General features: G+C 43.6%; 1 protein-coding gene across 1 annotated transcript in view; it reads left to right on the top strand.

Moving 5' to 3' along the window:
• Nucleotides 1-2,641: 2,641 nt before the first annotated feature.
• LOC139696425 (semaphorin 5c-like) overlaps nucleotides 2,642-16,398 on the top strand; it is a 343,494-nt gene continuing 329,737 nt past the window's right edge. Inside the window, exon 1 of the mRNA XM_071595187.1 lies at nucleotides 2,642-3,084. The gene's annotated coding sequence lies outside the window, so the exon portion shown is untranslated. The remainder of the gene's footprint in view (nucleotides 3,085-16,398) is intronic.

The raw sequence follows: 16,398 nt of genomic DNA on the forward strand, positions 1-16,398 counted from the left end.
AGAGGAGGAAGGCCTGAAAGGTTCTGTATTTAATTTTTTTCAGTCTTCGGGTGGACATTTAATTCAACATCGATGTCCCGATGCATGTGCAATGCATTTTGCGACTAATTTTACTGGGCTCGCACACCCATCGCTCATCTATTTAATTTAGGTACTCGCATCATCTCACCCGTGACGCGCTCTCTTTCTCATGTCTGCTGTCACTCGTCGAACTCATTCCGAAGTTCCAACGACGCATGTCGCTTCATCCTAATCGCATTGTCATCGATTCATAACCACGTGGTGTATCATATGAGCGCGTCAAATTCGTTTCACTGAAATATCAATGGTTTTTATTGTGTTCCCAGGTTAACATAATCAGTTACAGGATACATCGATTAATTATGGCAAGTGCAATTGATAGTTATAAAACATGGATTTATGAAATTTAAGTGTTTTGGCTTTTTTGTGTGGTTTTTCAAAAGATTATTAATGTAAATAAATAAACTAATGGGGAAGTTGAAATAAGCCCTGAATGATCAAGATATTAATTTTGGAACCACCGAGAAAAATCTGTTTTGGGAAAATGTATATTTCGCGTTTAAACTTCACATTTTGATTTGTTCCTCGGACGAACTTCATATGATACCGGAATACACTCTGGACTTCGGAGAAAAATGGTTGGTGCCTGCTAACTCCGATTATAACGAATTAAAGACAGGTTGAACGGTTCCCTGGACGTGATATATGCGACTATTTGTTCGCTAATTTTGAAATAAGTTTTTAGAGCATAGCTTTATGTTGAAGAGCAATTAAAAATTAAATCGATCTTCAATAAATCATGAAAATTTCGTTAAAGGTTCAATTGGTTGAGCAATAAACACACTAGAATACTGTGACTCATATCAGAACTGTTTACAAATTTCTATCATAATATTACGGCCAAGGGTAAAAAATGTTTAAACTATTTTAAACTGTTCGTCCGAACTATTCAACGGTGAACTAGGAGGTAACACATAAATAGCTTAGGATAATCTTGTAACGCAATTCATAATTTAGTACGTAATGATCAAATGATAATAAAGTTATTCCATTGAAATTCACATCTCAAGTGATAGAACCCACAGGGCGGTGACAAAAAACTCGAAATTCCATTCTTCTTAATGCATAACTAAACTCACAGGATGTTACATCACGTACGGAGGAACTTTAGCTGAGAACAAATTGTTATTTTTACGGCGTGACCGAATGGACGGTGCACGGAGCTCTTAGGGGTGAAACAACTACCCGACCTGGTTTTTCCGGTAGGAAGCGACTCTTTGGCTAGCCATATGGTCACAGGTTCGATTTCTGCGTTGACTATGGACTTTGCCGTCGCTAATGAATTTTGACAGCGGTGCGTGATGATCTCACCCTTGATACTACTTCAGCATCTACCTAATACCCCGCAAGCCGCCACAAGGACTAACGGCAGGGGATTATAGGCCACCAGCCACAAGAGTAACTATTCTCACATGCTGAATCACTCGTCGACATTTTATTTACGTGTAGTTCGAATAGTTGTACGTTCTTTTGTACGGATGTAATCACGAATGTTCCACAGGGAAAAGGATTCCCTAAATCCCTTTGTCCGGCTCATTGGCTTCCCTTAACTCCTTGTTTTAGTTGCGTCGGCTAATATAATAATTTTTCCCGCCTCACGATGCATTAACACTCTATAAGTAAAATACAAAAGTCATTTACTTGTCCTACTTTCTATCTGTCTTCATTCCGCCCAACATCTATCTTCGTCCTTCTACCTCAGGTACCAGGTCACACTCTCCCCATCTATCATAGTCTTTAGTGTTCCATTCTCACTCAATAGGCCCTGCATCCATATTTTTTGCCTTTGATTTCCTTCCAACAACCTACTCTCTTCCCCTACAATGCCTAACACTCCTCCGTTTGTTCTCCTTTCTGTCCGCTTTATTTATTCTATTCTTCTCCACCCCCACAACTTAATCTACGCTCATCCTCTTTATATTCAGATAAAGTTTCGGAGCCGCGCAAAACCACCCGTCATATCGCAGTTTTCGCTAATCTTTTCCTCACTTCTTTAGTTAACATCCTTTTCATCAACTCCCTCCACCTCTTCAAGGCTTCTTTGCGCAGCGCGATTCTTATTTCAATGTCTTAACTACAATTATTCCGCCGGCGTTGAACTCACATCATTTCTATCCTACATGCAGCACGGGACCGTGCCATCGGCAGACATACCAGTCCAAATGGAATTTGACTTCGCTCCGCGCCGCGCGCAGCATCCCTGTGCTCCTCGCTCAGGAGGAGGAGGTCCCGCTACGACGCCGCGGGATTCGAAGCCGCTTCGCCCCGGGGAGATTCGGCCGCCCGCCCGGCAGAACTCTTAAGGTCCGTGACAAGGCCGCGAAGGTAAGCTGAGGAACCGGCAGGAGAGCGGGGAGGGAAGAGGCGGGGGCGGAGGGAGAGATGAGGAGTAGGAGAAAAAGAAGCGGGAGGGAGGGTCGGTTGTTGTCACGGGAAAGGGGAAGGGAGGGCGGAGGAGACGAGCGTTGGAGGGGTGGTAGGCGAGCAGAAATCTCCCTCTCCCGTCGGCCACCGCCGCCGCTGCGCTCCCAGTGTAAGACTCGTGAAGCTGTTGTTCACGTCTCGTGTGCCCGTTGCGTTCCTCCAGCTACATTGCGTCCCTCCGGGATCTCTCCGTATCGTTGCCCGTGTTTCTCTCTCGGAAGTTGAGAAGTTCGACCGGATTGGTGGAAGAAAGTTCACGAAGTTATCGGGACTTAAGACACCGAGTGCACTATTTCATTCTGCGTGGATACCCGGGACGTTTCCGTGACGTGGGACTCTTTTTTGACACCGGGAGTCGCCGGGTGTCTCCTCTTGGAGTCTCCGGGGTGTGTGCCGCTGGGGCCAGCAAAAGCTCGGCCCGCCTTTTTCGTTCTTGGGATCCCTTGCACTCACTTCCTGGTCTTTTGAGTGCGGACCGGCCAGCCCTCAGCAGTGCAACGCTCGGGAAAAACGCAATCCGGAGCAAGTCTACGATTAACGCCGATTGAAATGCCGCCTTCCCTGCGCGCTGATTGAAAAGTAAGTCCCAGCATCCAATTGCAGGACCATCGAACGTCCATCTCGAGTCGGCTCTGTAGTATGTTCGGAAGAAGATTTGAGTATGACAACTGAAGTCTTATACATGTATTCCGAAGCTTAGGGAGGCCACCGCCCGATCGAGTTCACGTTCAATTTGATCTAATCTTTTTCACATCCCTCCTCTATATTTGGCCTTCGTCCGGGTCCATTCTTCGGACTTTCCCTTCGAATATGTTCTCAAGGAAGCCATTGTGTCAATTTGTAGGGTTCCTCTGTTTCGCTTCACTATCCTTGTGTTTTCCACATATTCGGCGCGTAATCTCACCCACGGGAGGGGTTGTTTTTCCTCTCGGGTGTTGCGTCCCATTGTTCGTTTAAACAAAAAACTCTTTCGTTTATTTTTCTCTCCTCGGCAAAATGTTGTGCATTCATGTTTATTGCGTGTGGAATTGGGAGATAAGATTAACGAGGGCTCGTAAAAAAGAAGTTTCCAGGAGACCGGCCCGACCGGTGGGCGGTGTTTTTCAAGTCGCTCGGTCAACGGCTGGGGAAAACGTGGCTCGTTTCGCCGTCGATGCGAGCGAGGGCAGTCGCTCGGTCATTTGGGTTTCCGATACCTTTTCCCGCACACCTGAATCATTCGATCGATTTTGACGCGTCCATAGGCGGAATTAACGCGAGCGAGCGTGGTCGCCGGTGGCGTGCGAGCATTGCCCCGTGAACGTGACGTTTTTTTTTTTCGGTCGCGGTCCATCGTGTGTGTATTTCGCGTCGTTTAAGTCTCCTCAGAGACAAGCCTCAGGTCTGTGGAGCTCCCGCGACGTTGGGAATTCCGATGTGTGTAAACAGCTGCGGATACGAGCGCTCTTCTCCCTGGGTTCGATCCCGCTTCCTCCTCTCGTGTCCTCAGCGCCGTCGCTTGGGGCGGGCAGGCTAGCCAAGCGTCGGGGTTTGCGTCTTTGCCGTGGCATCCCACAAGCGAAGAGAACGCCCACTTCCATCCCGTCGGCGTTGCCAGCCGTGGGATCGCAATCACGAAAATCACGCGCTCGGGACCAAACTCGGGGATACCGATGGGGTGGAAGGGGGGGTAGAAGGAGACGATGGTCTTTCACTCGGGAATATCAATTAGCCAGCGATTAATTTCACTCGTGAGGTTAATTGGGAGACGGTGGTGGACCTGCACGGAGAGTTCGAAACGTGGAATGATTCGGTGAAAGCCGTACCGATTACATGGCCCCGAACTCCGTCTAGAATTATTGCCTTTCGAATCGCGTAATTTTAATTCGTAATTATTCTGATATCCTCGGCATCCCGGTGCCGATGCAATTGAAATCTCCGAGGCTAGCAACAGCAGTTTCATACCGAGTGTGACCACTTAGTTTCTTTCCTTTTGGTGAGCATATGCGTGCTATTTCCGTTTGATCCGTGGGCGAATTATTAAAAGGAATCTCGCTGACCTGGTCGGTCGCCAAAACCGAACCTTCCTTTTAAATAGGTAAGCGGCGATGAATTGAACCGGGCGTTGGCGGACTGGTTCCAGTGTTTACGTTTGCAGCCGTCGCCATGGATATTCTCTTTTGTGATGAAGATTCGATCACTGCCTGTTTAACTCCCCATCGCTTTTCCAGACTGCGAGGATAAAAGGAAGCTTTTATCCGTCGCTTCGTCCTCAACAGTTTGTTTCTACATTTTTTTGTGCGCCCATGTGGTTTTTGAAGGCACAACTAAGGAAATGCAATTCCTCCGAATCCACGTCTGGTTTTTTTAGGAACGAGAGACGATTGAAATGAATCCCATAAGATATGCGACATTAATAATTGTTGTTATCTCTGCCGCAGGAGAGAAGAGACGAACATGGTTTCATACCAAGGCCTTATGCTTATTTGTCGTTACCCTGTCTTGCGGCCTTATGTAACAGAAGGAATTACACATTTTAGGCACGCAAGCGGATACATCCGGCTTTCAATGAAGCTGCAATTAGACGAATATTACAGGAGCGAGCTTTCAGGAAAAAGGTACCTGTAATCAACTCGGAATTTTTATTAAATTAGCTATTTAAAGGCTCTTTTTAAAACGACTCCATCGCCCAGAAATGCTAGAAGAAATTCGATTCTTCGTATTTTTTAATTTATTATTTTTGGCGATATGAAATCATGCGTTTAATTTCCATTACGACCGCGAGAGGTTGATGGGGAAGGTGAGAATGATTAAGATGATCCAATCCACCCGCACTAATTGCAGCACATGTTCATGGGAATCCTTGAGCATAATCTTTGTTAATATTTTTAGAAGTAAATAAGTGTTGTTAAGTTTCCAATTAATGAAATAATTAAAATTCGATAATTCTTGTTCCTTGACGTCATCTCAAGATTGAAAAAAACAACAATATACGGATTGTTTTCAACTGGAAATGTGCATCAGATAAAAACAGGTTTAAATTTAAAGATAAGGCATCTTTATTTTGAATACATTTTCGTTCAATAACAATATTTTATTAAAAAATAAATATTTTCAATTTACTTGTTGATGTTTCCAGGATATGACAAACACCTCGCGCCTCTAAACCGTTAGTATGGCCCTGATTTTGAACTCGCTTCTCCTAATATGAGTTATTGTGAATACAATGGAACATACAAAACCCACGCCCACATTTGCGTTTCGCTTTAAAGATCGTTTTTGCGGGTCGCCAGGCTCGGTTTCAAGTTTTAAAGGGCCGAAATGTTGACTTCCGCAAATACGATGGTAATATATCGCATGCCTACTTTGCAAATAAATCACGCTGGGATGACATGCAAACCAATGAAAACGAATTTCTTGAGAAAGTTTATACTGTGATTACTATCAATTAATACTAACGTTTATCTTTCGTACATAAATGGTATATCCGAATGCTAAATCAATACGATTTGGAGACCCCTAATGCTCTCGAATAGATCTGAAGTACGAGATTTTATTTTTTGTCGATATTAGCTTTTTAAAATAATTTACGTACCCAAGAATATTAGTCATGGTGTTTTGTTGAAAGTTTGCCAACAGTTTAAGATTACATGAATTCAGTAAAATTATATAGAGGATTATTTCTATTGTCATGTGTATTGGTTGCGCTATTATTCGTTCTTAACCTCATTAAACAATAATCATTGAGGAATATTCGACCCTAAGAATAGAGTAACGAGTTAAGACTGATAAATAATTATTAGGGAAAGAATTTTTCGATTAACAATCGAGTAAATTCTTCGTTAAACAGCCGGGGTTGACGTCAGAATGATAGAATAACTTAGAGAAATGATGCATGCCTATAAATAAGGGTGTCGTATGGTTGCACTACCCCCAATCCTGATTCTTAACAGTAAAACCTGTGGGGGAGAGGGAGCAGCTTGTTAATATTATTTTTATATACGCGATACAATCCCGAATGCAACCAGATCTTAATGAATATCCAGCACTGTCTCCCGAGAAATTCTCAGCTTTGTCAGTACTTCCTGAGTAAATATTCTCAGCGTTTGCAGTCTCAGGTCTTACCCCGACTTCTCTAGCGTCAGCGAGAACGGGAGTCTTGTCGGAAGCTCATTTTAGAAAAGTTGACCACGCGCTTACAAACATTTACTGCGCCCACCTTGTAAACCCATGTAATTTTACGTCTTGCCTTCTGTTTTAACTAATGGTGGTAGCAAGGTATGGTAAGGTCATTATCCGAGATAGCCAACCAATTTTAGATAGTTTCATTGCATAATTTTCCCTTCAGTTCTAAATACCGACTACATTTCTTCTTCAGTTCCACTTACCGTCTACCTTCCTTCATGCCTTACAAAAATCCTTTTTTCTTCCTTCCTCTCCCACGCTTGCTCAACATTCTTCCCTCTGTCAAGGCCTTCAACATCCCACGGCTTCTCAAGATCTCCTTCGTACACGTATTCTGCCTTATAGTTTATTTGTATTTCGTGTCGCAACGTGGTTACAATTAATTTACCATGTCGCAGTTGCCGAATAGTATAGTACCGTAATACTATTTCGAACCTTTTGGGCCCAGTCTTAGTTCCTAGGATAATGTATATATTCCCGAAATGTTTGATTTTTATAGTTTGGAAGAAAGACGTTTGGTACGATAGTGTTTCGCTATACGGAGAGAAGGATCGTTATGAAAAAACTAAGGCGTCGCCGTGTAGTGGATAGGCTGGTTTAAGAGCCATTGGAAGTACGAACAAGCACACATTTTAGTTAAATGCTAATCATTCGAATTCAACGCTGGCATAGAGATAATAAATGTTAGATCCATGTTACATCGGCCGGCGAGACCTCTATGATATGGAATTGACTGCCTAACAGAACAATTTTAAGGAATCTGCCTCTCCACTCCCCTCACAATTATTGAAAAAAAGTGCATGAACCATCGCGAACGACAACACGAACTTTCCAGATATAAAACTACGAAATGCCAATGTTCCTCAATTAATTTATTTTTTAGTAACCCAGCATCCTCTGCCACACGCCCTCGTGGCGGATTGTGGTGTAAAATGTTAATAAAAACTGTGTGTTCACTGATGTTGTTTTGTCGTCCTGAAAAATATTCGCTATGGTAATTTCAGTTCACGTTATTTTAACGTACCTATCGTGCCGTACCGTGCGGCCAGCTGTATGCGCTCACCGCTGTGAGGGATACTCCTCCCGCCTTTTTCCAGTGTAAGGCAACCATCATCCCCCTGTAACTTTCTTCTCCCTTCCTCCCAAAGGCCTCACTCACTTCTCCCCAAAGGAGAGGCCCACCCCCACCAGCCCTCCTTACGGTTCGTAGCCTTTCCCCTCCTAGCCTCCTCCCCTCATCTCTCAAACGTCATCCACCACCTCCCTCAAGACCCAATTCTCATCCTTCCACCCCCTCACCGCACGGTCGGGGCGTCAAGACGTCCCGGGTGGAAGGATGGATGGCTTGTGGATGTCAAGGCGTATCCAGCTCAGAGTGTACACACAGCAGTGGTTGGCAGAGGTAGAAGTTTTGGTAGGGCACTGCCCTCGGCGGCTGGGGTTGTCCTCTCGCCCTCGAGGGAGGAGGCGCGAGGGGTTAATGAGGGCATGGGGGGATGGGGAGAAGGTTTGGAGAGAAATCTCCAGCTTGGTCGTTAGTTTTCGACTGCTGACGTAAGACACCACGGGGCGAAGTGCGCTATGATATCCCACACGACGTACGTTAGGGATATGCTTAACGGGTCAAAGTGAAACAGCTAAGAACGTGATTGCAGGGGAGGTGGAAAAGGAAAAAGGCATGGGGAACGTAGCCATAAGGTGTTCATGGGAGCCAAATGGCTGAAATTTATTCCGTGTTTGTCTGGGGGCCGTTTTACACGAGGTATTCAATTGTGTACTTAGTTGCATGGAGTGGTGGGCATTAAAAATTTCGTCTCGTGAAATATTGTAAGTATCACAATGCGCAGAAAAATGCGTCAATTCATAACTTTCAAGGGAAATCGGGGTGGCCACTCAGTCGTGTGATTCGGAAATTGCTCAATGTCTTCTACAAACCGGGAAAGAATGGGGAAAATAAACGAATTAAAAAAATAGTCTGGGAAAGGGCGATCGGGTGGGAAATATACGAATCAGGGATGCCCGTTTGAACCAAATGGCTAGTGTTAATTACCGTGAGAGGCCAATTCCCATGAACGGCGCTTCTCCTTGTACTTCTTTTCAATAAATATAGCCCCAATAATTATGGACATTAATCCTACGGCGACAGTCATACTCGATGTCTCGGATATTCCTCGCAATAAATTCTCAGCCTACAGCTGTTGATATGCCATACAATATAAACAAAACTGCCTACAATTCTTCCTCCCTGTTAAATAAAAATCGTTCTTTACGGACTCATTTCTCATAAAAGTTGCATGACAAATTGCACGTTCAGATACGCAGCGTAAAGCCATCGTCCTCGTACGAATTATCTATTAATGCACCGTAGATTGCGAGAGTAGAGGCTTCTCCTTAATTTGCAAGTACGAACGATGTGCGCAAAGTTAAGAATAAATTTGATTTTTTGATGAAAAAAAATAGGAGACCTTACTTTTCAAATAGCCCTCGTACATGCTTCGTATACAACGACCGTAATTACATGTAACTATTACGATACGTTACCAAAGTTAACATGAAAATGGCCAATCGTCAATGGTAAATGGCTTCAATGAAAACGATCAAGGAGTGTTTCACTATCGAGAAATGAGAAGGATATATTGTATTTTGTCGATATCTTCAATTCATGATGTATGCATAGAGTGCATACGAGTACATATTAGCCAACAATACTGGCATTTTATATGCTGCCCATGAAGAAGTGTGGTTGCAAGAGTGACACTCATACTTGAGTTTTTGCTGTTTCTAAAACTTAATTCCTAAACTTCCTATCAACTAATGTTTAGAGGATTATCCGGGGCCACATCAGGATGTGTTCAAGGATGCTTCAAGGCAGCGAAAATTTCCAACCCTACTCCTCTGCACATTTCTCTAACGAAAAAATTACCTCGCCCACGCATTTATAGGTTCGTGCCGCGGTAATTATCGTTTCTTTCGACCTTGAGGGTTTTTTTTAAATCCTTCTTCTTCTTAGCATTCGTCTCTTTCACATTTCTCCTAACTCCGCTCTTCTCGGCCGTTGCATACATTTTCCCCTCGTCTTGCGTTTTTCTGTAATGTCTTGGAACTATTCTTCTTTGAAAAAATTCTGACGAATTCAATATATACAACAATTTTTTTCCCTTACCTATTGTTCCCCGTCGTGCTTGGTAAACATATTTCGTAATGTGCATAATGGCGTTTTGCTCAGTTTTATCCCATAGATATCGTGGAATGCTCTTACACATTAGGCTGACTTTTCCCTGGTTGCGATGAAGCGGTTATAGTTAGAATTTCCTGAGATCATATTTGTCATTCTCTTAGGTTGAGTGAATATGGTTAGATGGAAAAGTAAAGGTACTTAGGAATATTATTTGGTACCTATTGTAGTCTAGCAACAAAGGGTGAGCTTAAAAAAATCCCAGACGTTGGACTGTGCGCCTCCACTGCTGATTGATCCGTATAAAATATACACACAGATTTGTAAGACATCTTTTTCGTTATGCTTAAGTGCTGCGTTATATATTTTGCTATTCAAGGAATCTTTAAAGCACAAAGAACTTCCATTCTTGCTCTAAACACTCCTGCTCCCACACCGTCACTTCCTTCCTCCCCACCTCCGGCTTCCACCCTTCCTCGAACTAAGAAGTAATTTTTCTATTCCTTTTCCTACGGAGATGTTTCGTAGGCCGAACAAAGACCTTTTCCCGGTCTTTTTTGTATAGTTCGGGTGTTGGCTGTTTCTACCGTCCTTTAAGCTCCTCACAATACAGACGGACACCTTAGACTGACAATACAGACGGACACCTTAGACTGTCGTAACATCACGAAAGTTCTTCTTGCCCAACCCTTTCATCCTTGGGATTGAATGGAGCCCCTTGCGCTACCCACAATGCTTCGCAGTTTTATTTCTACGGACGGCTGTTTGTGGATTCAGGGGTATCTTGCTTTGTAATATCAATGTCAGCATGTGTGTTGATTAGTGTAAATTACTTTTGTATGAGGAGGTAATTTTAGGGAAGATCCTTCTTATAATTACCGCTTCCATAATACGGTAAATAACAGTTTCTCCAGCACAACTCCTGGGAAGTTTAAGTTGCCCGTTCAGAAAAATATTGACAATGTTGCTCGCTATATATAAGCGCCTGTACCCAAAAATATTCGAAGAAAATCAAAAGTTCAAGGCAGTTTTGAAGCTAGTTTTCTTTACTTAAGGGTCACAAATGATGAATTTGCTGTCACAAAATTTATTAAAATTAAGTATCTTTTAGATGTGATCATCGTCTTATCTATGCTACTTTCTCCATATGCTTGTAAGTAATTGAAAGTGATGTATTTATGTTTTTCGTTATTTTCAAGATGCATCTAAGGGATTTCCTCCAAAGATTGTTGACAGCGTGGAAGATAAATAGATATCAAATGCCTTAGTTTTAAAATAAGAGTGCAATTATTTTATAAATCACGCAGGTATGAGGGGTCTCGTAGGAGCGTGTATTAAAGCGAAAAACTCACCTGAGAAATGAATATGGCGTAGATTACTTTCAATGTATGAAACGTCTCTTGAAGATGACGAGAATCAATTTCTGAGAAAAGGTTTTTGACTTAGTTATCATTGAAAATGAAGGCGTGTAAACCAGTTAACAGGAATTGTTTCTTCAATTTAGTTAATTTTGGAACAGGGATAATTTGATGAATAATACCACGGTTGTCAGTATCGAGTTCCAATTCGTTGACACACAAATTAAAATAAATGACAAATATGCCATCTTCTCATCTCAATTACTCGCGTTCGAATCCCGAAATTCAAATTTTTCAGCGGTAACTCGATCCCCCCCATTGGCAACATTGTTCATTCTCTACGGTACCTTAGTTCAAAAGGTATATGTACTTGTTCACGCGTGCGTGAGGATCTGCTAATGAGGAATGTAAATAAAATCAGTGAGATAAAATATTGGCTACAACCTCGAGTGATTAGCGTATTGCTTTTTGAGCGCTGACGTTGGCTAGTACAAAGCACTCTTTTTACAAATTGCGTATAAGATATGGAATTAAAAAGTACCTGGTCAGTATGCCTTAAACTGTGTGAAGTATTTCTAATTTGTAGTCGACAAGGGAAACCCGTTGGTATTTTTATCTGCCAAAATAATGAACTCATACTTTTCGCATCACGATTATAGGGGAAGAATCGGTTCTCGGGAGGGGGGGATGGCGAGAAAGTAAAAGTCCTCCTCCCCTCCTCCTCACCCGACATGCGTTCATAAATATCATGCCACCCCTCACACCAAGCAATGCATACCCGAGACGTCGTGATATATCGTTGGAAGGCTGCCTATCTACGCTCTGGTCGCCGACTCCACCCAAACCCCGGTCTTCTCCGTGGGATAATTTTTGGCGCGTTGGGTGCCCGCACTGGAATCTGCCCACATCCCCGACCTCACTCCCCCGAACCCATTTGGAGGAAACACCTCGAGGAATCCCTCGACTGCGACCGTTCGAAGCGATGGACCACCGGAAGGCGTCTCCCTCCCCCCCCCCTCCCGCGTGCTAAAAAAGAGAAGACTGTCGACTCCTTGCAACCGTTTAAAACGGCGGTACGTGAGCGTTGTGTGCGACAACGACCGTGTGAGGGGGAGGGGGAAAGAACGGAGGGAGAGAGAAGCGGGGAGGGGGGGAGAGGGAGGGGGGGGGTGCACGCTTCATTCCTTTTGTTTTGAAATCCAAGGGCGGTGGCGCTGCTCACTTTCTGCTCCGTCGTGTCTCGGTCACGCGTCTCGCTCGAAGTTGGTACTTACGCGGGGGGGGGGGGGGAGGCGGGGGAAAAGAAAGAAATAAAAAAAATAGCGCGGAGAACTTACCGGGCTCGATTACTGTTACTCCACCAAGGCTGTTAGAGTTTTGAACCTCGAATTCTTAAAACACTTTTTTTTTTATAAGTGGCCATTTCGGAGTCATGACCAGGTTTCAGTCACTTTTCAAGGAATAGAGAAACATTTGGTAGGCTTGATGAAAGAAAAAGATTCACCCTCAGATCTTTATATTTCCGCAGTTTTTATTTGGACCGACGGCAGCTTCAGCAACTATCGCGCCGTTTTCATGGTCAGTTGCGGAAGGGTGCGCGTGATTTATGTGTCGGAGGTCCTCCACTGTACCTGTATCATAACCTCATCTATATAAACATCGTGAACCCTCACATTCAACTTACCTTGAAAATAACTCGATAAGTGTTGAAATCATGGTCGGTCAAATGAAAACATGGAATATACGAAGCTGCACATGTATTTCTTGCATTATGGAAGACTTCCATCATGATGCGCCCAAGGCGATTGAGTTTTACCATAAGTTATACTAGAGCTCACGCAAGATATCTTCTCCTCGGGATATTATTATATTATTCGCAAATCAGTCAATGTTGGCTTCACTCATGAACACTGGCCAACCATCATCTAGCGTTGACTTGATTCACCTCCTCTCTCGGGTCTATCTCTATTCTAACAATTGCTAGTCTCCTCACGGGTTCCTGGTTTAGCGTTTCCTCTTAGTTTGATTTATTAATACAAATCAATTCCTCGTCTTTGTTCACTCTACCCTATACTTTTTCCTTCGAGAACATTTTTACAGCACCTCATAAATGTTCGTTGTAGTTCAGTTCCTATGGATGCTCAACCATTTTCTTTGTACAACTACTAGTTTTCGCAATATTTAAAACCATGGTCGGTCTGTCCATGATCGCTTTCACTCGTACACAATGAACTTCCGTATTTAACTTTCCGTTTCTGCCGCCTGCAATCATATTGGTGGAAAATAAACTAGCCATTTGTACTTAACGTACCACTAAATTACCAATTCAGAATTCCGTGGGCCATTAACATGATTTTTTTAAATCGGTACAGATATTTTTTTTAATATTAGTTATTCCAGTTTGTTGATATAAAATGTAAATCGAACATATTTAATAGCAATATTATTAGTTTGTTTAATTGCCACAAAATATCATTTTTATGTTTGCTGTCGTTGTTTGGAAAATGTTTCGTGGACCTCAAGTCCGTGGAGCATCGATTGGCAGCCGCCGATATGGATAAATCCATTGTTGGTCTCCAAAGGCTTTTTGAAAACCAATAAGTTTGGTTTCGGAACACCAGTTCGCTTGATGGATCAAAACACAAACCAAATATTGGATGGGCTAGAGCCTCCAGGAGATGTTAGTTAATGTTTGATGATTGAAATTTTTTCCGCCCATTACCTGGTTGAATATTTCCGCCGTGCAGGTAAAATGAAACAGTAATTGCGCAATTGATATTTGTTCTATAAGACCATCGTTTAACCGCCCCATCGCATTCTCACCTGACGCTGCCATGAATTGCTGTCGTAGAGAATAAATATTTTAATTGCGGAATCGTCTGCGTGATGTTTGATGCGCAGAGTGAATTTTCAGAAGTCATCACATTTACTGAGTGGTTAGATTACGAGGAGTGGTTAGGTTGTTGTAAAAGTAACGATTACGGTTGAAAGGAGCCGAAGCTCCCCTCGTTAGCCCTCCGAGTTACTTCTTCCCCAGTCACTCGTCGTCATCCGACGCAGAGAGACGCCCCCGACACACGCTGGACCGACAAAAAAAAAGAGGCCTCGCCCGCGGAGTCTACCGCTCAGTCTCTTATCTCCGCCTCGCTCTCCTCCGCTGTCACGGGAGATTATTAACCCTTCTCCCTTTATTGTGGGTCGTAAAAACGAGACGTCCCGCGACTAAGGGTGTTCTCTCTCTCCCCGACGCATCATCAAGGGCTCCTCGACCGGGCGTCCCCTCCCTGGGCGTCTTTGTTTAATCACTGCTGGCCCCTCAGCCACTACGGCTCTCCCGAAATTCTTTTTATTGGCCTCGGTCGTTGTCGTTGGGCACCGCTGTGCGTGCGAAGGACGGATGATGTCACCCGCACCTCGGTAAGGGTGCCTGCCATTTGTTTAGGGAAATGTGGGGCAGAGTAGAGACGTGGTAGTCCCGGCGTTGGTGCTTGCTTCGACTTTCTCTCTCTCGGTGAAGGGAATCAAGGAAGTGGACGAAGATCGAGAGAAGCCCCCCCGCATCGTGCTTCTCCAAAGACCACGTGCACACGGTCAATCGGCAGTTGATTAGACGGATGAATCGAGAGAACTACTAAAAATGACCTGCATTGCTCGGTGAATTAATTCAACGGTTTCACGCGATGAAAGCTTCCTTTGTATTATTAATTTTACCCGTATGGAAACATTGACTTGATGATCGATATTTGGAAGACTTCTGGCCAAACCAGCTGTTTTGATCGTATCTGTGATTATTAATAAAGCTGGCCTTCAGACAAGTCCTGCTGGGGAGCCGAAATACTCTTGAGAAATACAAGGAAATCTGAAATAGGTCGTTACAAACTATTGACACAGTCTTCCGGAGATGACACAAAGAAGATATTCATCATTTTACTGCCAGTTTCAGAAAAATGATGAGTTTCTAATAGATTTCCAAAAGGAATGTATCCAAATTTTAATCTGGAGAAGGACTCTTTAACGATTTTCGAAATTTAGGAATCTTATCAGTCTCAGGTGAAAGGGTTAAACGACGAGCATTATTTCAGAATTTTTATAAAGTAACATAATTACCAAATTAAATTTCCAATAGATATGCTTTATAATGCTTTGTTAGAAAAAATCCGTGCTAAATCCGCAGACAGGTTATATCTTTTGTTAACAAATCAAGAAGCATGAGATTGTAGAACTCAGCCTTCGGAATAAAATGTATCTGAGGAGTTTATTTTTAGTCAATTATTAGTGAAGAGTACTCCTCGTTAGACCTCGAGAAGAACTGAAGATTTCCAATGTTACAAGGAGTGATAATTATTCTGAATTGAAGAATCGAGTTCAGAACTGTATTGACTACTGTGATTAATAAACGATAGGTATATCTGATACACAGAGAGAAATCTGGAGTACGCTTGGAAGATTTATCGCGACTGGCAAATTAATTAGTGAATTCCTTAAATTTATTCGGATTTCGCGACCTGCTCTAACGCTATACCTCCTTTTTAACCTCTACATTTTTTTAAAGGAAGGTGGAAAGCGTGGAAATGTGGTAGTCTAGTGGTTAGAGCGCTGGGTTAATCACCGGAAGGCCCAGATTTGATTCCTGAGGAAGCCCCTGAGCACCCTCAGCTTCACCCAAGCTTTGGTATTTTTTAGGGTATCAGATTATCCTGGGAAACCATAGGCTAATGTGCCAATGAAAGAAACTAACTCCCCTAACCTGACGTTTTACTTTCACACGCCGCTGGGCTAAGTACTAGATGAGCTCTATCCTCACGAATCAAACCGATCTTTGGGTTTGTGGTTATAGATAATAAAGTGAGGAGAAACTAAGTAGTGATGATGGATCCTCAGGTGGAAAAACCTAGCGGAGTGTCCCCCTCCCAGGTCGAAGCTGACCCACCCAGTCACATCCGCCAAGGTGCCCTTACACTTTCCGAGAGGCTCAAATCCATTTCCTTCCTCCCTCCGCACATCATCTCGGCTTCCCTTTCCTCTTCACTCACTTGCTCCGGGACGCTGGAATCTCCCTCCGCCTCCAGTCCCCCCGGCCGAGTCGGAAAGTGCGGGAGGACGCGCGGTAGGTGGGTACAGAGGAGGAGATCGGGAGGAGGTGAGGGAAGGATGCGACGGCTACCAAGATGGCGTCCTCGCGCCAGAGGTTAACGG

The sequence above is a fragment of the Hetaerina americana genome, unplaced genomic scaffold, assembly GCF_022747635.1.
Source record: "Hetaerina americana unplaced genomic scaffold, ioHetAmer1.1.p SCAF_7, whole genome shotgun sequence".
NCBI classification, from domain to species: domain Eukaryota; kingdom Metazoa; phylum Arthropoda; class Insecta; order Odonata; family Calopterygidae; genus Hetaerina; species Hetaerina americana.